The sequence below is a fragment of the Notechis scutatus genome, chromosome 6 (genome assembly GCF_049901735.1).
Source record: "Notechis scutatus isolate UNSWTSFEM ecotype Mainland chromosome 6, rNotScu1.2, whole genome shotgun sequence".
Taxonomy (NCBI): domain Eukaryota; kingdom Metazoa; phylum Chordata; class Lepidosauria; order Squamata; family Elapidae; genus Notechis; species Notechis scutatus.
Genome location: NC_142014.1, coordinates 68450287 through 68474955, shown reverse-complemented (window position 1 = coordinate 68474955; position 24669 = coordinate 68450287). Strand labels below are relative to the sequence as shown.

The window sequence follows — 24669 nt, the reverse complement described above, 5'->3', positions numbered from 1 at the left end:
TAGAAAACAAAAAGGTAATCCTAAAAGCTCTAAAAAAAGCAGCGATAGGTGGGTAGTTCTCTGCAAGCTCTAGACCGAGCAACGTAAACAAGACTGTTCTCATAGCATTGGGATGTCCAATTATGTGAGTAAATAGTCAAAACAGCTCAGACCAATCTCAAGCACATTTTAAGCTGAACTCAAAAAGGTTGGGACGGAAAAGGCAAATTGTCTGGAAGACCCCTTGAAACCTGGCCATTTTGGAGACAGACTTTAAGTGCTGGAATCTATTTTGCAGCTGTATTTACTTCCCCTCCTTGTATGTGTACATCCATAATGGTGTGTGTTTAATTTTCATATATTGCATCATACAAAGCCAACAATTGTGAAAAGACTGCCAACTCGAAAACATGGCAACATATTGGTAGGAGAGCAGAAAGCTTCACCGCGTGGAGTTTCAGGTGGAAGACAAGATAATACTTCATTTTTGGGTGTGGAGAATTAAATGCTGGCTTAAATGGAGCCGCTGATCTTGAACAGTTAAGCCCGGTCAGAGTGGTAAATACTTGGATAGGAAACCAGGACATTCCAAGACTATAGACTAGACTGGGGAGTTAAAAAAAGAAAATCTTCAAAGAAAGTGACAAATATTGGGGCCAAGAACATTAGCTGGATATGTCCATTGAATTATTAAGTTTCATCCAAAGGTGACCATTCTTTTTTAAAACAACTTTGAAATCTGAAACTGATAGACTTGTCTCTTTCTTCTACTCATAAAATTAATTGGTGGTTAATTTAAACTATATTTTATTGGCTATGCCACAATCATCAAGTTCACACAACAGGCCAAGCCTGCAGTTAGGAATACACTTCCCAAAACTGCTGGGCCAACTATCATTCTCAAAATGACCCCCACATTTCAAAATTAAAGTAACATTAGAAAGAAGGAAGGAAGGAAGGAAGGAAGGAAGGAAGGAAAGAAAGAAAGAAAGAAAGAAAGAAAGAAAGAAAGAAAGAAAGAAAGAAAGAAAGAAAGAAAGAAAGAAAGAAAGAAAGAAAGAAAGAAAGAAAGAAAGAAAGAAAGAAAATGCCCAATATTTCATAAGACCACTCCACTTTGCAAGTGTTCACAAGAATTGGGAGGGGGGGTGTTTGTAGGAACTTAAGGCAAAAGGGCAAGATTTAATAAATTTATGAGACTATTTAATTTCTATAGCCATCCATCTCAACTAATGACTCCTTGTGGCTTACCATTCCAAGTTATAAAAGCAATTAAAACAATAAAAGAACATTTAAAACAATAAAAACATCAAAAATAAATATATACAGCAGTCAAGATAATTAACCAGTTAAGCCAAGAAACAGGATCCTTGCTTGTGCGAAGGAGATACAGTATGGTTGTGAGAATATACTATACTGAGTAAACAAATTACATTACCACCGATGATGTTGCCAAACGAGGTAACGTCATCAATACACTGCAAAGGAACAACCAAGCTCAGAGGGTACCAAGATCATTATTCTACAAAAAATACTTTTAATGGTGGTTAGTCTGAGGTGAACCCTACTGACTACGAAGCTAGTATATGTTGCTAGGAACTCTGGGCCAGAAAGAAGAACATTCTAGAATCTGGCACTTTTAAGAAGAACTTCAGCATCCATCTCAAAATAACCTTATAACAAAAACACATGTTTCTGCCAAGCTGGCCTCAGGTTTCTCTTATAAACTTCTTAAGATAAAATACATGTGTGGAGATACAACCTCTGCTGAGCATTTTATCAATTTACACTTTAACAAAGAGGCACAGCCAACATTATTTTCCTTTCTTCTTTTTTTTTCCTGAGATTTTTGGCCTTTTATTTATCAGAACAGAGAATATTAAGGTTCTTTGGCTTGTTTTCTTCCATACAGTGACAGTTTTACAGAACGTAAAAGTTGTTTCCTAGAATCAAAGCATGGGAAAGTATCTAGGAGATCATTTCATACAATCCCCTGCCCAGGATATGATAGATGGATGGATGGAGTCAGATTATGGTCTGTCGACTATCTTAGCGCTTTAAATCTAGTAAACATTCTGTCTGAAAAGAGTTTTGACTTAATAAGGTTTGTTGGACTCATGCCAAGGTCTTCACTGAACAAAGTTTATCCAGCATGTTTATTTTTAAGAATATGATTATAGTCTGGCTTTTCTTTCCAGATTTTAAGTGTGAGACTGTGAATAGAGATTATAAGAAGCACTTAACTCCCAGAATCTTCCCACTTTCTGATTCTGCCAAAATATTCACAAGTCAAAGAAGCTTTTTCCTGCTCCGTCGGACAATTAAGGAAGGATGTTACTTATTCTCTACAGCCAAAGATTTAACCCACAAAACCTGGAGGTTGAACAAAGATAATAGCTAGCTTCTTCAGAATTCTGACTTCCCAAGGAAAAAAGAAATCTGTTTCTCCTCTCAGTGAACATGGCTTAACCCCATGTCTCGATAAGCTCTAGCTTATATCCCTGTCAGAATAAATAGCCAGACAGAGCTGTGAGAAATCAGTCTAGTACAAGGGTGACAAACTACATTTCAACTAAGGGCCACATCAGAGTTGGGTTGACTTTGGGAGGCCAGGTAGGTATGGCTGACTGGATGGGTGTGGCCAACCAGGTGGGTGTGGCCAGCTTAACACCACTCGGCTGGCATGTTTCCTCTTCGCATTGGGTAGACCAGGCCGAAGCCATGCTGGGCTAGATCCAACCACATCATGGGCCAAATTTGGCCTCCAGGCCTTGAGTTTGACCCCCCTGTTCTAGCAGAACCATCAACTTGAGCTGATTCCCAAGAAATGATGATCACAGCTAAAAAAAAGAAAAAAGGCCAGCTTGAGGCTCCAGAAGCTCCTGAGTTGCTGAAGAGATTTCCCAAGCTTACTATCGTTGAGTGATGTGTTAACAGTACAGAAGGAAAATGGATTAAATAGATCAGGGGTCCCCAACCACCGGTCCGCGGACCGGTACCGGTCCGCGGAACAAGTCCTACCGGGCCGCTGGCTTGCTGGGCGCCGCCATCTTTTTTTGATGAAAAAGTGCTTCCGGTGAGCTTTTCCGGTAGAAAGCTCACCGGAAGCACGCTTTTCATCAAAAAAGATGGCGGCACCAGCGCTCGTGAGCTTTCCGGGAAAGCTCACCAGAAGCACGTTTTCATCAAAAAGATGTAGCGCGCTTCGGTGAGCTTTTCCAGGTAGAAAGCCATTTCTACCCGGAAAAGCTCACGAGCGCAGCCGCTTTTTTGATGAAAAGATGCTTCCGGTGACCTCACCGGAAGCACTTTTTCATCAAAAAAAGATGGCGGCGCCCAGCTGATGCTGGTACCGGGCCGCGGCGTAAAAAAGGTTGGGGATCACTGAAATAGATTATTATACAGTAATAGCACTTATGGTACTGGCTGTCTCAGGAATTCTGGGAGTTGACATTTGCAGGCCATAAAGGGACCGTAGTTGCCCACCTTCTGGCCTAGCAGATGACACAAACAAAGCCAGAAAGAGATTATGAAGAAGATGGCTGAGATCACACAGAAAAATGCAAGTTTGGTTGAACCAATGCAGTTTGGTTATCTTGTTTCAGTATTACCTGTCTGTTCTTCTATAAGAATGGACAATCTGGAAACTCAACCCTTTGCAGAACCAGTTCAAAGCATGGTAAGATCTGAAATCAGGATCTCTTGCAAGCTTTGCTTTTACTAATTAGCAACCATGAAAATCTAGTTTGGACATCAGGGACATATTACATTTAGTCGTGTTTTAAAACTGTCTTCTCTGATGTAAGCCATTCTTTCTTCACAGTGGAAGCTTCTATTAGTAAAAGATCTTCTCCCAGGAGCTAATATAGATGATTCCGTTTCCGTTCTCACACCCTGAGTTAATAGCAGTATAGAAGAAAAGTTTGGTTTAGTTTAGTTTAGTTTATTGTCATTGCACCTCAAGAAAATGACAAGAGAAACTATACACTATCAACTACTGCTATCAACTACTTATTCTACTTGAAGAAGATCAAAGAACCATAAAATGTAAAAATTAGAAGAGATTTTAGAGATTATCCAATCCAAACCCCTGCTCAGTTCAGAAATCCATATTTACAGCATTCTTGACCAAGGTTCATCTAGTCTCTTTTAAACATCTCCAACAAAGGAGGTGTTCAATGAAGACAATCTGTTTCATTGTTGAATATTTCTTACCATTAGAATTTTTCCCCCTGATAATCCATTGAAATGTATCACCTTGTGTGGTTTTTTTCCCCTGTCTTCTAAAATAATTCTTTCTCATCTTCTACCCGGCAAGGCTTCAAAAACCTGAAGACAGCTATTACATCTCCCACAGTCTTCTTGCAACTTCTCCTTCTAAGTATTTTTTCCTTCCAGACTTCCCATCATCTTGGGTGTCCCCTTCTTAGACACATTCTAGCTTGTCAATGTCCTTTCTAAAATGCAGTGCTGTCAACTGGACATAATGTTTTGGTGCAGGCTGGCATATGCAGAAAGGGGAGGAACTCATCTACTCTTGACTTGGAGGCCAACCTATTCTCCAAAGCACCTGGAGGCAGAAGAAGAACCAATGGATGGAAACTAATCAAGGAGAGGATAAACCTAGGACTAAGGAGAAATTTCCTGACAGTGAGAACAATTAATCAGTGGAATGACATGCTTCCAGAAGTTGTGGGAGCTCCAACACTGGAGGTTTTTAAGAAGAGATTAGACAACAATTCATCCAAAATGGTATACGGTTTCCTACTTGAGCAGGGAGTTGGACCAGAACAAGGGTCTTCAAACGTGGCAAGTTTAAGATCGTGGACTTCAACTCCCAGAATTCCTAAGCTAACATGACTGGAGGAGGAATTCTGGGAGTTGAAGTCCACAAGTCTCAAAGCCGTCAGGTTTGAAGACCCCTGGACTAGAAGATGGTCCATGGTCCCTTCCAACACTGTTATTCTGTTCTTCCATGTTTGGCATACAACTGTATAATTAATTAAACATTAATTTGCAAGCCAAACTGCTGGATAATTGCTGGGTTTTTTTCCTGCCAATTTGCTGCAAGAAAATAAGTAACATAGATATGCAAAGCTTCCAATAGGCTGAATATTAAATATTTTAACTCCCCTCCCCATAGGAGTGGGTACCAGAAAGATGTGCCTTCCAGAGATGTTGCATAACTAACACATCCACTCCAGTCTCCAGTTGCCAATTTTATTAAGTATGTCTCCTGGCCTCTACAGTTTTGTCTAGCAGTGATCTGGATTAGGGCCCAGACCAAGAGGGTGCAGCTCTTTCTGCTTGTCTTATCTTTTCCAACATTTGAGCCACAATGGCTCTTTATCAAGACATATGAGACTTGCTATATCTTCAACAATCTCAGATAACAGATAATCAGAGTTGGAAGGGACCTTATAGGTCATCTGGTCCAACCCCCTGCCAAATCAGGAGGCCCTACACCATTTCTGACAGATGGGAGTCCAATCTCTTCTTGAAGGTCTCAAGTGATGGCACTCCCACAACTTCCGAGGGCAAGCTGTTCCATTGGTTGATTGTTCTCACTGTCAGAAAGTTTCTCCTTCTTTCCAGGTTAAATCTCTCCTTGTTCAGTTTACATCCATTATTCCTTGTCTGGCTTACAAGTGTTTTACAAAACAGATTGACCCCTTCCTCTCTGTGGCAGCCCTTCAAATATTGGAAGACTGCTATCATGTTTCCCCTGGTCCTTCTCTTCACTAGACTAGCCAAGCCCAGTTCAGGGGTGGGATTCAACCGGTGTTACTATCAGTTCAGTGATTACGTTTTGCTGAGGTTGAAAAAGCAGGAAATAAAGGACGGGCAGGCAAGTGAGCCAAACAGCAGCAGAAACAGAACCGGTTCAGTGTCTGTTGCTCTTCAGAGCTATCAGAGCCGGGCAGAACCGGTAGCATCCCACCCCTGGCCCAGTTCCTGTAACCATTCTTCATATGCCTTAATCTCTAGTCCCCTAATCATCCTGAATCATTTCAGTTCCTAAATCCCATCCTGAAGTTTCTCTGAAGCCATCAGATGGAAATTACGGCTTTTATTTTGCTTGTTGGTTTGTTTGAGTAATGGTGAAAAATGTTGTACCTGGTTGGGAATGTTCCAGAGGTGGATATTCAGCAGGTTCTGACCAGTTCTGGAGAACCGGTAGCAGAAATTTTGAATAGTTCGGAGAACCGGCAAATACCACCTCTGACTGACCCCGCCCCCATCTATTCCCTGCCTCCTGAGTCCCAGCTGATCGGCTGGGTCTTCTTTTGTTGCCCTGCACAGGAGAACAGAGCTGGAAAGCTGGTCAGTGGGGTGGGGAGGGAATGGAGATTTTGCAGTAAGCTTCCCCCAGGAGTGGGGTGGGAATGGAGATTTTACAGTATCCTTCCCCTGCCACACCCACCAAACGACGCCCACTAACCCATACCATACTCACCAACCGTCACCCACAGAGCTGGTAGTAAACAATTTTGAATCCCACTACTGTCTCAGTGTACATAAAAAGAAAAGATACATTCATCAAGAATCATAAGGTACAACACTTAATAATAGTCATAGGGTGCAATCAGTAATCAAATCATACTAGGAAACAGTCAATATAAATCGTAAGGTTACAAGCAACAAAGTTACAGTTACATGCATCATCATAAATTTTCCAACCATGAAAGGTATGCACCCATTTGATAGCGTGGAAGATGAGATGAAGAAATTCATCTGGGTGAGCAAAATTACTCCTGGCAGCATTTGCCAGAAGAATATTTAAAATAAAACACTATGGGTTATTTTTTTAAGGTCAGAAGTTCCCTAAATTCTCTACTCACTCTAACTTCATTACTGATAGTACATTTCTTAGAAGTCAGAGGGATGCCAAAGATTCTCACCTGGGCTTCTTTTGGGTTTTAGATGCAGCTATCCAACCATCTCAAATTTTTGATCCTCCAAGATAAACAAGATATTTTTAAACAAATGTGTTAACTTGATCTATTCCTAAAGAGATGAGAACCTCTGGGCCTCCTGTTTCCCCACTCACCCCTCTGCCTCCACAGTAGTTTATTATTTATTTGTTTGTTTGTTTGTTTGTTTATTTTTGTCAGTTGCTTACAAGATAATAGGTATAAGTAAAAACATAGTTATGAATACATAGATACTTATAAGAAAAATTTTAAAAAATAAAAGAAAGAATAGGACAGGGACGGTGCACTTATACACACCCCTTACAGACCTCTTAGGAAAGGGGTGAGGTCAATAGTAGACAGTCTAAGGTTAAAGTTTTTGGGGTTTGGGGAAGAAACCACAGAGTCAGGTAGAGTATTTCAGACATTGACCACTGTGTTGCTGAAGTCGTATTTCCTGCAATCAAGTTTGGTGCGATTAACCTTGAGTTTGTATCTATTGTTTGCTCTTGTGTTGTTATGGTTGAAGCTGAAGTATTCATTGACAGGTAGGACATTGCAATGTATGATTTTATATACCATACTTAGGTCAGACCGAAGGCGGCGTAGTTCTACGTTTTCTAGGTCTAGAATTTCGAGTCTGGTGGCATAAGGTATTCTGCAATGAGTAGAGGAGTGGAGAACTCTTCTTGTGAAATATTTCTGGACTTTCTCAACTGTGTTAATATCAGATATGTAATGCGGGTTCCAGACTGATGAGCTGTATTCGAGTATTGGTCTAGCAAATGTTTTGTATGCTCTAGTTATTAGTGTAATATTACCAGAGAAAAAGCTATGTAAGATTATGTTAACAACTCTTAATGCCTTTTCGGCTATGTAGTTACAGTGGGCTCTAGTTGGTAAGTGAAGCAGAAGTAACAGCATGCTCAGGCATTAAGAGAAATGATGAGTTGATAGTGGAAGAAAACAAATGGTACATTTGTTGATTTAGAGAAGACTTGGAATAAAACGAATAAGCTTCCATTTTCTTGAACAATTTACCGTATTTAACTCCGACTGGACATTGCTGTAATCCTGTTTCAAAAGGCCACTTGTCTGTTTCCATAGTCAACTTCCTGACTACCAGAGTGGATCTTTAAAAGGTCTGCGGTTAACATTTTCTGTACAGCTGCTTATACAGATTTATCTTTTTCATTACAAGATGCTGCACAAAAGTCCTGCTGGCTACTGAAGCTCACTATGCAGTTCATTCCTCCTTGCTAACGAAAAGCATTAAAGGACTGAATGTGCTGGTTCAATTCCAAGCGGGGAGAAAGACACTGGAAACATGGAGGCTGATTGGAAAGATGGTTTATTGATGGACAGAACCATGTGGGTTTGAGGTTCTGGGCAGCTGATGACATGGAGTAGAGAATGAGGGTTATTTATACCCTCTCTTGGGCTTTGCCCTTGAGCTTCCTGTTCCTGTGCAAGAAATCTGTTCTATTGGCTGCTGTCAGGGGTGGGCTTCAAAAATTTCAGCAACGGGTTCTCTGCCTGGTTGCTGGGTGGGCATGGCCATGGTGGGTGTGGCCTAGTCGGCTTCCTGCACCAAAGTGGGGGGAGGGAAGCATTTTTGTCTTTCCCAGGCTCCGGAGGCTTTCCTTGAGCCTCTGGGAAGGCGAAAACTGCCTCTCCCCCCGGAGGCCGGAAACAGGCCCATTTTCAGACTTCTGGAAGTTCCAGGAGGCCTATTTTTCCCCTCCCCAAGCCTCCGTGCAGGCCCTGCACTTACCTGGCATCCAAAATGGGCTGCGTGGAAACACCTGGGAGGGGCGGCGGTGAGTGGGCAGGGCCAGCCAGTGGTGGGATTCGGCGGTTCGCTGAATCAGCCATAACGTTAGGAATGGGTCCGCCTGAACCCCTAGCAGCTCACTCCTGGCTGTAGTCAGGCTTCCATGCTCGGAGTTTGTCTGAGATAAGTTTGGTTGAAGCCTGGAGGGTGATTCAATGTCCCCAGGTGATTTTACAATGCAGTGAGCCCTGCTGATAATCCTATTATGTCCTGGAGGGTCATGCCTTAATCGCATCACCTTGGAGCTGAAGGTCGTTTGTTTTGTAGATAAACTGGCCCAGTCCTTCTCAATGGGCACCAAATATCTGCTGAAGGCAGGGAGCTGCAGTTCTTAGTTTCTGTTTCCCTTAAGATTTCTATTTCTCTTTTAGGGGAAATGTAATATTCTGCCTTTTTTTTAATATTTCCTAAAACATTTCTTTCTTCTAGGAGGGGTGGGTGCTAACATTCTACATCTACAATAACAAAAAAGAAAGACTGCAATAATTGTCAAAGTTATGTGATCTTCCCTCTGTTGGCACTTGGATCAGGCAGGATCCAAGATAGGCACCCCATTGCCTCCACCTTCGGCAATGCGTGCGTTAATCAGTTTTCCAGCATTATGTGTGCCAATAAATCATATAATGTTCATAAATGCACTTGCATAAAACTTTTTAGTGGTGTTACATTTCAACACTTCTATGAAATGGAATGTAGTTTGCAAAGCAGGCAGAATGGAACAAAGCAGTAACACCCAAGATAAAAATCATATATTTTCTCCAATGCAAAAGAGGTTTGGGGTCCTTCCAAATATAAATCACCACTGCTGAGGCACTTAGAAGGCAAACAGTCTATTAAACTAGTTCTTCTCACTATAGTTGGCCTACTGAGGGGTTTGTAGAGACATGTTTAGGAGTCCCAAGAAAATCCACTCTTATGAGAAAGTGTAAATTATCATGAACTTTTATGTAGAATATTTTTTAGCACAAAAAATTGAATCCCACCACTGTCTATTACACGTTGTTTCAATATTTTTTAGCACAAAAAATGCATACACAAACATACATATCTAAACAATGTTGTGTGTTGTTCTTTTTTACCTATTTTTCTCCCATATTTATTTTAAACTTAAAATTTATGTTTCCTATGCTTTTAGAAGATGGTTTCAAGCTGTTCAGAGTCAATGACTCCTTGGCCAGGTCTAGCTTTTTATGACATTTAGGAGTTAATTGCAATTAACAGAGCCCAATAATTCTGTAGCAACGGTAGAAGCAAGACTAATCAGAAAGAAGACAGAGGAATGCAAGGTGAACACACACAGTCCTATGGCCTTGAAACATTGCCAAGAACAAAATCAGCTTCAAAATCTGTCTTAATGAAAACAATGTACCAAAGATATTGTATTAGACTTTTCTCTTTCTCTCTTTTGCAAAATTTCTGCACACATTAGGGAAATCTGCAAATCAAAGTGTGTATCTTTGAAACAATGTGTAACAGACAGTGGTGGGATTCAATTTTTTTTTACTACCGGTTCTGTGGGCGTGGCTTGGTGGGTGTGGAAGGGGAAGGATACTGTCAAATCCCATTCCCTCCCCACCCCATTAACCTGCTTTTCAGCTCTGTTCTCCTGTGCAGGGCAACCAAAGAAGACCCAGCCAATCAGCTGGGACTCGGGAGGCAGAGAATACATGGGGCGGGGCCAGTCAGAGGTGATATTTGCCGGTTCTCAAAACTACTCAATATTTCCCCTACCGGTTCTCTAAAACGGGTCAGAACTTGCTGAATACCACCTCTGGTAATAGAATACAGGGGGTCCATCGACTTACAATTGATCCCAGAATGTATGTTGCTAAGTGAGAAATTTGCTGAGTTTTATGCTCCATTTTATGACTTTTCTTGCTAGGTTTGTCAAGTGAATCACTGCAGTTATTAAGTTAGTAACATGGTTGTTAAATGAATCTGGCTTCCCCATTGACTTTGTTTTCAGAAGGTGGCAAAAAATGATCCCATGACCCCAGGGCACTGCAACCGTCATAAATATGAAACACTTGTCAAGCCTCCGAATGTAAATCATGTGTCTATGGAGATGCTGCAATGGTCATAAGTGTGAAAAATGTTCATATTTTTTCTCAGTGCCATTGGAACTTTGAACGGTCACTAAATGAACTGTTGTAAGTTGAGGACTACCTGAACATACAAATGTGGTGTGAACTTCAAAAAAAAAAACAATCCTAAGATCTGATAGCTTTCAAGAAAAAGAAGAGAAATCTGAAAGAAATCAAAATTGACAAGTTCAACCCTTCAGGAATACAAAGTACAATGAGCAGAATCATATGTTCTAGATTTCCAAACGCCTGTATCAACTCAAATACTGAAATCAAATCTTTGCTGCCACCATCATTATTTGCACTGTTTAATCCTGGGAGGACCCTTGACTGTGGCCCCTGGTTCATCAGCCTTGATGTCTATGCATAGTGACACCTTTCCGGTGAACTCAAGCGTCACGCAGCCAAATTCATCCCAAAACTGTCACTGGTTTAAATTCCCAGCTGAAGGTCTGGATTTCAAACTTGGCCAGGGATCTCAGTTTGAGGTGAGCCAAGAAGTAAGAGCCACTGGGAAAAGGCAGCTGTGGATTGAAGGATAAACGCCTAAGTAAACTTGAAAGTAAGACTGACAGCACAACTGGAAAGGAAGTCAAGACCAAGGTCGGTCCCACAAAGAACTCAGGAATTCAACAGACATCAGGAAGGCCTTTGGCTTAAGGAGGCTTAACAGGATTAAGTACACACACACACACACGCACACACACAAACACATGTCCTGATATGCTAGCTCATCATGGTAGGGGGAAGGATGTTCTTGGGAGGGATGAGCACAGGGGTGGGATTCAAACTTCTTAACAACCGGTTATGTGGGCATGGCCTAATTTGTGGGTGTGGCTTGGTGGTCGTGTGACTGGCTGGGCGTGGCTTGTACCCAAAATCAGGCAAAGCAGGCAGGCACACTGAGTTGCTCACAGAATCACAGATCCATGTAGAGATCTATAATTCTGCAATCTGCTACCTGAGTCTGCACCAGTGGTGGGATTCAAAAAATTTTACTACCAGGTCTGTGGGCATGGCTTGCTGGGCATGTCATGGCATGGCTTGGTGGGTATGGCAGGGGAAGGATACTGTAAAAATCCCCATTCCCTTCTCACTCCACTAACCTGCTTTCCAGCTCCATTCTCCTGTGCAAGGCAACAAAAGAAGACCCAGCCGATCAGCTGGGACTCGGGAGGCAGAGAATAGAGGGGGAGGGGCCAGTCAGAGGTGGCATTTGCCGGTTCTCCGAACAACTCAGAATTTCTGCTCCTGGTTCTCCAGAACTGGTCAGAACCTGCTGAATGCCACCTCTGGTCCGCACTGAAAAATAGAAGCTTCAATTCAGCTCCGCTTTTAGAGTAGTTAAAAAGCAAGGAATCCAACGATTTCCTGCTTTCTAGCTAATCTAAATCTCCTGGCACAGCAGAACAGCTGATGATCGGCAGGGAGGGGGGAAGGAAAAATAGCAACTTAGCAGGCAAGTTTGCCAGGTAAGGCGGGAGTAGGCGGGGCGAGCCAGTGGCGCAATTTGCCAGTTCTCCAAACTGGGCAGAATTATAACCACCGGTTCTATAGAACCAGTCCAACCAGGTAGAATGCCACCTCTGGATGAGCAAAGAACATTGGAAGTGCAGAGACACCACCTAAGGCGCGAAGGTCTTCCTAGCTGCTCAGCTAAAGCAAGCAGATACCTATATGGGACAGCAGTAATAAGGAAGAGGCTGGAGGCAGTTGATCACTGCAGTGATAATGGCAAAGGCTGGATTAATTCAGAGTGTGTGAAAGAAAGCAGCGGTGAACAACTCCTGTACTGTTACCAAGAAAACCATGCGAATAGCAAATCCAAAACAATGGACTGTATGCTGCCAGTTGATGGGGGGTTGCGGGTTGACTGGCATTCAACGTGCAACTGAGGAAGACCTAATGATCTTTGAGGGTGTTACTTATATGAGTAGCTTAAAGCCTTTGGGAGACATAAATTGCTGATGCTGCCACGCAGAACAAGGAAATTAAAGACAGGAGTACAATGGGTACATGGAACATAAGAAACGAAGTTTAACACAGAGAAAATTCACAGCCCTGGTGGCGCAGTGGTTAGAGTGCAGTATTACAGGCAAACTCTGCCCACAGCCTGGAATTCGATCCTGACGGGCTCAAGGTTGACTCAGCTTTCCATCTGTCCAAAGTTGGTAAAATGAGGACTCAGATTGTTGGGGGCAATATCCTGACATTGTAAACTGCCCAGAGAGTGCTGTAAAGCACTGTGGGGCAGTATATCAATTTAAGTGCCGTTGTTATTGCTATACAAGTACAAATCGACACCTTGGGAATCTGAAAATTGAGATGTACAGGGATCCATCACTTTCAGACAGAAGATCACATTCAGGAGATGAAAAAGAAAGAAGGAAGAGTGTTGCTTCAGGTGTCCATAATGCTCTGTTGCTTTCCAAGGATTTTTCACGCCAACTTGGCAACACTTTGAAGCTGCTTCAAAAACTTCAACTCAGCACCATTGAGAGTCACCCTGACAGTTGTTTTGCTGACTCTGTCAAAGAGCCTGACAGCCAGAGATAGGCCCAAAGTGAAAAGCGAGAACTGCCATCCACGGATGCCATCCCCTTTAACTTTTAAGGAAAAGAACAAAGGAGAAAAGTGCATTACTGTTCACTTTGCAACAATCTGTGACTTCATTTTGATGGAATTCTGAATTTCCCGATAGGACGCCCATCCCTAGCAAAGCTCCCATATGTTTTTATTATTGCTGTATTGGTACATTATGACCATATGCTTTCCTGGAAGCTAATGAGTGCTGGTTCGCTTTCATGCACATGAGGAAATGGCTGGAATAAGCGATGCGTGTTAGTTTTATATTGCACCCAGGTATATAAGTCGCCATAATTTACACTGATTACATCAAGATACCATCTGTTTGCTTCCAGAATGGCCCTTCCTTTTACACTTATCACACCTGCACAGCAGCAACATCACATCTGGTACATAAATTGCATCCTCAGGAGGCAGAAGTTTTACAACTCCTGGAAAATAATACTTTCTGCACCCCTTATTATAGGATTGCACAGCCTTGAGTGCAGCCACCTGCCTTTGGTTCTGCCTAATTGTCCATGGCTGTTATTTCTCAGAAGCTTTCCAAGGAAACCTATGGAGAAGTCAGTTGTTGAATTGCCCTTCTAGAAAGAAAGTTCTTGTAAAGGTCTCACTTAGGTGGACACAACTAGTTGGGATCAAGATCTGCTCTCTATAAAATAGGTAGAGCCATAGTCAGTGGTGGGATTCAGCCGGTTCACACTGCTTCATGCGAACTGGTTGTTAAATTACCCACCCCTGCTATCAAAATGGCTCCTGGGCGCTGTGCTGCAATGGAGAAACAGGCAACGGAGATGCTGGCATGAGCAAGTGGCTGGCATGCTTTCTCTCTTTCTTCTCCCTGCTCCTCCTCTTTCTCGCGCACCAGCCACTCCATTGCCTGTTTCTCCATTGCAGTGTAGTGTCCAGGATCCGCTTTGATAGCGAGGGAGGTAATTTAACAACCAGTTCTCCCAGTATCAGGTTGGCCATTGCAGGAGGCTCATCCTGGTGGAGGATGGTGATGGGCCACACCTCCCACGACTGCCAACCTGACCCTGGGCAAACTGGTTGTTAAATTATTTGAATCCCTCCACCGGCCATAGTGTTTTAATGCAAACACCAAACATTAAATATGATGAGATTGAATGTGCATATTAAATACAATTACAGTAGTCAAAATTTAAAACCTGGAATAAATGGAGCCCATATCATGAATCATTTCTCCTTTCTCATATTCAATATTACAGTAATAATTTAGCCGATTTTCCTAGACTTGCTGGGATGTTTTCCACAGCTGAAGCATGAAACTGGGAAAAGGCACATTTGGTTTGAAGTGTTCCTGACTGGTTCTTGCACGCAGAACCACACATACTCCAAATCACAATTTGTCCTTTGAATCTGCGCCCTTGGGAAACAAAAGGCACCAAAGAAATAAAGGAAGCATAACTTGGAAAAAAAAGTTTATTTGAAAAAAAGATAATTTCCAGGTGGCAGGTAAAAGAAATGTGATCGACACCATGGCAAAACTAAATTAAGTCAGAAGCCCAGCAGCATAGAACAGGAAGTTGAAGAGTGAAATATAAGATTATACATTGAATATGAGGGTAACCTGGCTGGGATCTCTGTCATTATGGTGATTGCCATAGGTGGTTGATTGATCTTGCGGGCAAGGTTAGATCTACATTTTCCTGCCATATAGAATTGATTACTTTGGTGGGTGATAGATGAGCTTCATTGGGACCCAGAAATGGGCAGGACACCCATCTTGGTCTCATTGTTCTGACCAAGGCTTCCTGAGACAGTAACAATCACACGCTGTTCCCAAAACCCCTTTTTAAACATTTCAACGGCTGTGAATTATATGCATTCACAGCCCGTAATGAGTCCCAAACAGTTTATGAATAGTCCAACAGAAGACTGACACAGTCTTTCGGGATAAGGCTGATAAGCACCCACCTTTATCTCCCTTGAAATGCTACCAACAACTAAATTGCCAATTAGCTGTACAAGGCCAAATGGAGCACAAAGTCAACACGTAGCTTCAGATTTTAAACTGACCAGAATGAACAAAGTTGCCTCCTGCAAAGACTCGTGTCCCTTTGCTCCTCATTTATGTCTTATGGAAGAGGCTAATTATCTCCGAGCCTTACTCCTGAGTCTCCCCTTTTGCCTTAACTTTTCTTGCCTTCTGGCAGCTCTGCGCAAGCGTGCACTGGGAACAGGCTCCCTCTGTTCCTCTGCCTCACTGATGTCAGATTCTGGAGGCTCCAGAGTCAGCCCATAACTCTCAGATGGCCCTGGCCCCATCTCTGTGTCGGACACAGATCCCTCGTCTGAGCCCTCCCCAGACTCCAGGACTGGCCCATGTTCCTCCCCACTGTCCGACTCTGCTGCCAGCTCTGCAGGCCACCGGCAGACCACAACACTTATTAGACTCAGCATTTACATAAAATACATTACAGAGATAAGCAAATGTACATGCCCCTCCCCCCAGTTCCGTTTTCACTGGCAGAGACACCGCGGGCCGGTCCTTTGCTGTTTCCAGGCTGGCCCTGTGAGCCAGATCTAAGCACCCCGTGGATGCGGCCCGCAGGCTTTGAGTTTGACACCCCTGCTCTAATCCGGTCGGTACATTCAGTTTACTCAGGATTTGGACTAATGCAGACATGCTTGGCCTTTTCATTGTGGCTCAGTACTGAAGCTTTCCAATGACATCCTATATTTTGTCAGTCTCAAGCCCGGGATCAATATTTGCAGTTTATTTTGGGAAGTCAGTTTCCATACACAAAACGCCTTCATCGGTTTCAGTTCACTGAAGTATTCAAGAAGCTATTTTATCTTCTGTCTTTGACTGAGGGGATAATTCTTTTCACTTTCTCTCTGAATGCCAAGATAATATATCTGCTTTCATCTCGGCTGCCTTGTTGACATTCTTTGCAATTTCTTAGCTCTCCTTATCTTATACCGATTATAGAACAGATTATAAAAACCATCCAGATAAATGAGAATGCATGTTCTCCGGTCAGTTCTGAATCTGGGATAAGGCAAGGATCAGTTTTACCTTCTCAAAGCTACTGCTTAATAAAGCCACATTTTTTTAAAAAAATATACATATATCTCACTGGTAACTGGCTGTTTTCACTGAGCCAAGTAGTAAAGTATGTGTCTTGGGCAATACTGTATGATTGTGAGGATATATTTGTTTCCACCTGCGGTGGTGACATGCATTGGATGACAAATGACCTAGTTCTAACAGCTTGTCACTTTTTTCTTTTTTCCTCTAGATTCATTGGCTTAGGTCTTGGCCTTCATATAATGCAAATCTTGGCTGATTCAGACAAGAGCTCAACTGCAGTCCTTTTTCTATATTTCTATATTCTATACTAGGGGTCTCCAACCTTGGCAACTTTAAGCCTGGAGGACTTCAACTCCCAGAATTCCCCAGCCAGCTTTGCAGAATTCTGGGAGTTGAAGTCATCCAGGCTTAAAGTTGCCAAGGTTGGAGACCCCTGTTCCATAGGTTACTGTAAAATATCCATACCTTCCCCACTCCTGGGGGAAGTTTACTGCAAAATCCCATTCCCACCCCACCTCACTAACCTGCTTTCCAGCTCTGTTCTCCTGGGCAGGGCAATCAAAGAAGACCCAGCCAATCAGCTGGGACTGGGGAGGCAGAGAATAGATGGGGGCGGGGCTAGTCAGAGGTGGTATTTGCTGGTTCTCCGAACTACTCAAAGTTTCCGCTACCGGTTCTCTAGAACTGGACAGAACCTGCTGAATACCACCTCTGGTCCAAAGCATAAATGTAATTTGAGAAAGAACCTCAGGTTTGATCCTCCCTACTTATCTTAAAGATAAAAGGTGGGAGAGGCAAACTGAGACTTGCAAAACTCTGTTACCGTAACCTTATAACAAAAGTAGTACTAGAATTCATAACTTTGGTTTATTAAACCAGTCTACCTTGAAGAGTTCTAAGGATCTCCTGTGTAGACATGCATTTTATGGCTTTTTATACTTTTCTGTAGATTACAAGGCTGGCCTCATAAAATATTGCTTCTCTTTTTGACTTTTGCAAAATAATTCTCAACACATTTGGTGGGCAGTTGAGGATTACATTGCCCAACAGGACTTGTTCTCGGTATTTAAGGACATACAACAAGTGAACGTATGAATGGCCAAGTCACTTATTGTTTTTAATTCTGTCGCATCTCTCCAAGGACTCTCTCTTTATTTATTATTTGCATGAGCCAAGCAGAGAAATATGTACTGAAAGTTTCCACTGAGCAAAATCTTTTCCAAGTAGGGTACTTTCCCACTGCTTTCCTAGTTCCAACTGCTGAGATCATAAATATTAGACTCATCGGTAGGTTCACTGCAAATATTCAGCAAATTTCTTCTCCAAAGACTCATCCATCTTTCTAAATTAAAGTTTTTGCCAAAGTTTTGGGTGTGTTACATGTGGTACATTTTTCTTGGTTACTTTAAGTCAGTGTTTTTCGACCTTGGCTGCTTGAAGATGTATGGACTTCAACTCCCAGAATTCCCCAGCCAGCTTGTTGAATTGAAGTCCACCCATCTTCAAGTAACCAAAATTAAGAAACATTGCTTTAAGTCATCAAGTTGCCTTCAATTTCTGTTTTCCACAGAAGCATCATAAAGCGTACAAGTGTGATGACGATAAGGAAATGCTTCACATTCCATCCTATCTGAGCTTTTGACTGGAACTACAGGGGTGTTACAACCCATCAACATGCAAGTTGGTTTACTCCTAGAATGCATGACTTACCTTTCCTTCATCTCCTATTTCTCCCATGTCTGAAATATCTGTAATTTCTATTCATGTGACAAATACAGTGTTGTACCAGCACATGTCTACGGAGCAGCAGTTAGATTTTTGGAAAATCACCAGCCTCAGACATGAAGAGTTCCAATATACTGTAGAACCTTCCCATGTAACATCTTACTTGGGTTTCATAATAGCCCACTTTCTTATCTCCTTTTTCTTTACCCACCAACAAAATTAGGGGTAAATAGATGTGTCTTCTTGAAGGAGGGGGCATTACCTTGCAGCTTTACTCCCAAGTCACCCGTGCTATTGCAACTGCTCTTTCCTATGAGCAATCCTGTGCGCGCACGCACTTGGCACAGGTTCCTCGGGAACCTCCTCATCGCTGCTGCCAGCCCCCACAATCTGTGAAGGCAGCAGTCTACTCCCTAATGGTCCTGGCCCCTCATCTGAATCCACGCTGTCCTCAGCCGTCTGCACCTGCTGCCGGCTCACCACAACAACAGCTCTCAAAGGGTCACCACCTCCAATATACACTACATAAACATGACTAAATAAACAAACAAATAAATAAATAAATACAAAATTATGCATATACCCACATATATTATATATTCGGATGTATATATGTACATGGCGAGAAAAACGAATCTTGAGAGTTTACCAGACAGATGGTCTAAGGAATAAAGCTGTTGCAGAATCTGGTAGTCCTGCTAGAAATACTTTGAAACATCCTCCCAGATGGGAGCAACAGAAAGAGACCATAAAGTGGGTGTGTGGGGTCTCCAGTAATACTTAGACTTCTAGGCACATAACACTTATAAGCAGCATCCTGAATGACGGGAAGTGAGCTTCCTAGAATCTTCTCGGCTGTCCTTACCACTGTCTATGTGGACTTTCTATCTGAGGCACTGCGGCCACCAAACCAATCAGTGATGCAGTTTGTTAAAAAGCTCCCAAGTGTGCCTCTCTAGAAAGGGGTCAGGACAGAAGGAGAAAGACAGAAGGACTAAGAGTATATTTTGAATAGCATACTTTTGCATGTAGCTGAAGTTTTGAAAGTACAGTCAACTGGGATAAATAGTCATGTGTTTTTTTTAAAAAAAAAACCAGCAGATGGAATTTGAAAGAAGCATTACAAATTCGGTCTCATCTTTTCCATTCCATCTCTAGCTAACTGTATTCATTTCTACATTAATGACTATTTGCTGGTGCACCTCTTTCCTATAGTGATTAAAGGGCATTAATAAACTCATTTATCCACTCCATTCATTTTCAAATGTCTGAACTTCTTCCATTCATGGACAAAGGGCTTCCAGGCAGGCAGCCTACATACATAATTGAAGATCAGTGCTTGGAATGGTGAGATCACTGGGCTTATCAGCAGACCATGATAGTAACTAATTATAACCCAAAGCAGAAAAGCTTGCATGTTCATAAACATCACTGGCAGCCAAGAGACATGCATGTTCCCAGTTGCCGGTTGGAAATAGGCTACCCATGGATAAGGAAAAGATAAAGAGGGAAGCATTAAAGGAAGACTTCTGCGGAACCACACGGAAAGCGGGATCTGGTAAAAGAGAAGTGGGGGGGAAAGGAAGATAGTTGGGCAGCAGAAGTCATATTACAAGAAAGCTTGGTATTTGCTTAAAGGCCTTGGAGAGGAAAAGTGGTTGTAGAAAACAGCAAAAGAGAATTGAATATCTCTGTAGCTGCCTCAACAAAAGAATTGCAATTCTCCCACTGTAATGGGAGAACAGGTGGTAGCCTCAGAAAAGGATAAGAAAGTAAGACTGCAACAATGCCAGGCAAAAGATGCTACTGCGTCATTAATAAAATAGACCTTCTACCTTATATTCTTATATCTTTTGGCTAAATGTGGTCTTGTCAGAAGCAACTGGACTTTCTGGTTTTTCTTTGAAGACATTTCGCTTCTCATCCAAGAAACTTCTTCAGCTCATGACCCTGACCTGGATGTCTGAGAATCTCCATAGACACATAGACTTAAATTGATATAAGATATAACTCTGTTTCAAGGTAGGTTGGCTGTTCTTCTTTAAAAGAGCAATGAACCCAGGTTCTGTTTTACTCTACCCCACTAACAGGAAGCAGAGAAGGGAAAATAGAATCACTTCTTGATATGTTACAGGCTACTATGACACCGTTTTTTTCTGTCCTATCGCAAAGCATCCAAGAAGCCATCTTCCAGACTATGCAAAGAACTCCACGTCTGCTTTCAAAAATAAGGGCTTTATCCTGAACAATGCAACTAGACAGGGCCCAAACAAACTTGGTTTGCTGAAAATAGCAACTGCAGAAGGGCAAGGTTAGGAATATAATTCAGAACAGGGTTGCACTGGCGGGTACGAAAGAGTTAACCCTTTTCTCCAAACCAAAAGTCTAAAGTCACTCATTTTCAAAGCTGAGTTATAGGCAGCTGTTGGCAATAAACCAAGAACTGAGTCAGAGAGTTCAAGCCAAGAGATGCTGAGAAAAAGCACAATCAAATCGGGAAAGCCATTTTGCTCACTAGCTTAAACAGCAAACTTTTTATAGCCTTTCCTAACCAGGATGAACCCTTTGCCAGCATGGGTGGATGAGGCCAGAATCTGAGGTCATTTCTAACCATTCCAAGTTGCAATTCCAGGAGGAGACAATGGTTATACCTCATGGTTCTGAGCTTTTTCCTCTTCAGACCAGGTGCTACTAGCCAATTCATGATCTCCCACATTACAATTACTTTATCTTTCCAATTCTCAGGCGGTGGGACTATCTCCATCACAGCTGCCTAAAGTCATAAGGATCAATGCTTCTTCAATCTATATATATATATGAGTGAAATACCACTCACGCATCGTCACAAAATCTCCAGAACCATAAAGCCTACAGACTTGAAATTTGGCACCTATGTTCCTCTTGGCTTCTAGGTGCTCACTAAGAAAGGATTTTTCACAACGACCATCAGAGCATTAGTATTTCATATATTATTATTATTATTATTATTATTATTATTATTATTATTATTATTATTATTATTATTATTATATATTATTATTAGTTCTACTCCCCCTCCCCACCTGAAAATAGATCTGTTCCAAATGCAAAACACAAGCAGAAGAAAGGACTTTCAGTTTTACTTTCACAGCACCAAGCAGCTTTAGTACAGAACAGTTGAGCTAAGCAACACCCAGGCTCCTTGCTGTCTCCTTTTTGCTCACATAGCAAATACTGTTTCAGTTTCCATGTTTCAGTTTCCAAACAGCCCTCAACTCTCTCACACATTGACAGGACGCTAGCCAGATGAATACCGATGGATGCTGGTAGACAGAGGCCCAATTTTTCCCCCCTTATTTTCCTCCCCCAAAACTAAGTCCAATCACATAGCTTCATAGCGAAGCACGGGTACAGAGCTAGTGTTATCATATATTATAAGATCACAATTGTGTGCAGGTAGTCCTCGATTTATGACCACATTTGAGTCCAAAATTTCTGTTGCTAAGTGAAACATTTGAGAGGTTAATTTTTCCCCATTTTACAACCTTTCTTGCCACAGTTGTTCAGTGAACCACTGAACCTATTAGTTACAAGGTTGTTAAGTGAATCTGGCTTCCGCATTGACTTTGCTTGCTAGAAGGTCTCCAAAAGTGACCACATGATCCTGAAACCATCAGTTGCCACGCTTCTGAATTTTGATCATGTGACCCTGGGGATGCTGCAACAGTCATAAGTGTGAAAAATAGCAATAGCACTATAGCAATAGCATTTAGACTTATATACCGCTTTACGGTGCTTTACAGCCCCCTCTAAGCGGTTTTACAGAGTCAGCCTATTGCCCTCAACAATCTGGGTCCTCGTTTTACCCACCTTGGAAGGATGAGTCAACCTTGAGCCTGGTGAGATTTGAACTGTCAAACTGCAAGCAGCTGGCTTCAGCAGAAGTAGCTGGCAGTATATGGTCATAAGTCACTTTTTTCAATGCCATTGTAACTTTGAACAGGCTAAACGAACTGTTTTAAGTCAAGGACCACCTATACATGCCTGTCATCTCTTTTCTAGCTCAATAATGATGGTGCTTTCCCTTTTCAAAACCATCCCTTAAAGCAGGATGCCCTTGCAGGTGGACCAATGGAAAGCTGGTAGAATTGAGGATAATAAAAAATAGTTGTAACTTCAAAGCATCCACCCTTTGGCCACCTCACAACTAGATACGTGAAGGACACCACATTCTATCCCTGACAATTGTTTTCTTTGGAATAATTTCTCTTTCATCAAATTAAATGAGACGTCATGGAAAAGAGAATTTCTTGCCTGACCTTTGATTTGATAGTCTTTCCATATCGTACCTATGAGATCGCATGCTTGATAGGGTATTTCTTCCATAATGATTACTCCTGAATAATACCAATGTATACCAACACATCTCTCAACCTATTTTTTAAGGTGCTTTATGCACCTAAAATACCTAAAAGTTCAATTTTAATAAAGCCTACAGAGAAAGAACTTGGTATAGTCCAACTTTATCTCTCAAATTGCAAAAGCATTGGTGTAGAAATTCCTGCTAGATTTTGTTTTTTCTGTATTATGACAAAAAAAAGAAGCAGGAGAGTTTTGAAAAAAATATTTTGCTATCCATCAAATACTTTCTGAGAAAACATTCCTTGTGCTGTGATTGAACGAGGAAAAGCAATACCCTTCCGCTCTCGTTTAAATTGTCCTTCTATTGCTTTTACTATTTTTATCCTCATCATGATCAGCCTCCACAAACTCAATGCTCTGTGCTCTCTTAAATTCTCTGAGCATGGCAAAAATGCTCCATTTTTTTTAAAAACAAACTACTTTCTCCTTTCTTTCTTTCTTTCTTTCTTTCTTTCTTTCTTTCTTTCTTTCTTTCTTTCTTTCTTTCTTTCTTTCTTTCTTTCTTTCTTTCTTTCTTTCTTTCTTTCTTTCTTTCTTTCTTTCTTTCTTTCTCTTTCTTCTCTCTTTCTGGAATGAAAACCTGCCTCACCCACATACAAACATGACTGTCCAAAAGATTCACCCATGGACAGTTTCTTGTATGAATCAAAAAGTGTCCTTCATTAGAAACATTTCGGCTGTTGGGGAGCAAGGGTAGAAATTAAAAACAGATCAACTCTATTGTCAACAAAACTCCCACTCACTCAACACCACCATCTCCCTTTCTAATGAAAGACAATCTGGACAAGACATTTATTCCAACAAGATATCAAAGGCTTCATCTTAATCACAATTTGCCCGATCTGAGTTTGTTGCTAGGTAGCTTTTTGGAATCTGACTTTGGTATTCCCCCACCTCCTATTCTCCTGCTTTTAAAAAAAAAAAATAACCAAAAGGGAGAGGCACAGAGCTCAATTGCACACCTTTCGTGTCAAGGCTGAGCAGCAGGCACATTTTTCACAGGGGAAAAAGAGGAAGATTGAACTGCAATGCCAGATGTGCAATTAAAGGACCCATAGGTTGAATCACGTGCAGCCACCTCTCTCCCCACGCAGAAAAGAAAGAGTGCCCTGTGCATGAGAAAAAAATATGTCGCATGCATGCAATGTCTGTAGGAGAGTTTTGTCGCTCGTTCGCCTTCTCATTAAGGTGAGACAGAATGTTAACCAAAAGTGACAGGATTAATTCAACAAAACCTCCATCCTTGCTGATTCCCCTGGATGCCACATCAAAAACTCCACTGCAAAGAATCCAGGGTGGAATTGCAAAAAAGGAACAATGGCAAGTCTTCCTTTCAACTGAGAGCATATTTAAAGCCCTTACCTCTGTAGCAAAGCCCAGTTCTCTGGTCAGTGTAGGAAGGCAGCAGTGGCCGTCCAGACGAGAGAGCACTACTGTACAAAGTGAGGATCTCTGGCTGTCTCTAAACCCCACAAGCCTAATTTACGAAATTGCACTCTCTCCTTGGCCCCTCCCAAAAGTTAGTGCTAAGTGAATACATATCTCTGATGTTTAGAATTGGCAGCCAGTGGCCGGCATTGTCCTCAATTTATTCTAAAAAGCAGCCAATGGCTTGGCTGCAGCCAAAGGTGGGGTCAGCCAGCCTAAGAGATGCCTGTCATTCTCCAGGCACATTCAGGAAGCTGCTCATAAAAAAAACAACCCAAGACTTAAAAACCTCTGAAAATTCATACAGGCTGCCAAAATTGTCTTGTTCCATGCACTTTTTTGGTTATCCTTCCCAGGGCCTCTGAAAGTAAATCCTCTGTCAAGAACAATCATAAGAAATGTTAATCTTGGAGAAAGAGGCTCTCCTCTTAAACACAAATGGAGGTGCTCAAAAAAAATTGAAATCCATTAAAAAAAAAGCTGGACAGGGAGAGAGAGAGAGAGAGAGAGAGAGAGAGAGAGATCTCCAGCTATTTAGGAGAGTGCAGGGACTAACAACATCAAGCAAGCCATTTGCCACAAACAAAATAGAAACTACAGTATACAGTATTTTGGAAATGAATACCAGATGTTTTTAAAGAATGTCCTTTATCAGTCAGA

General features: G+C 41.9%; 1 protein-coding gene across 8 annotated transcripts in view; it reads right to left on the bottom strand.

Moving 5' to 3' along the window:
* The window catches only part of CALD1 (caldesmon 1), a 258563-nt gene that overhangs the window by 198942 nt on the left and 34952 nt on the right, over positions 1 to 24669 (bottom strand). For 6 of the 8 annotated variants that reach the window (XM_026678650.2, XM_087968672.1, XM_087968675.1 and 3 more), the window contains exon 1: positions 23944 to 24265. The exons of 1 other annotated variant lie outside the window; for it this stretch is intronic. The gene's annotated coding sequence lies outside the window, so the exon portion shown is untranslated. Of the gene's footprint in view, positions 1 to 23943; positions 24266 to 24669 lie in introns of those variants that run through there. One more of the 8 variants, XM_087968678.1, reaches the window with a different exon arrangement.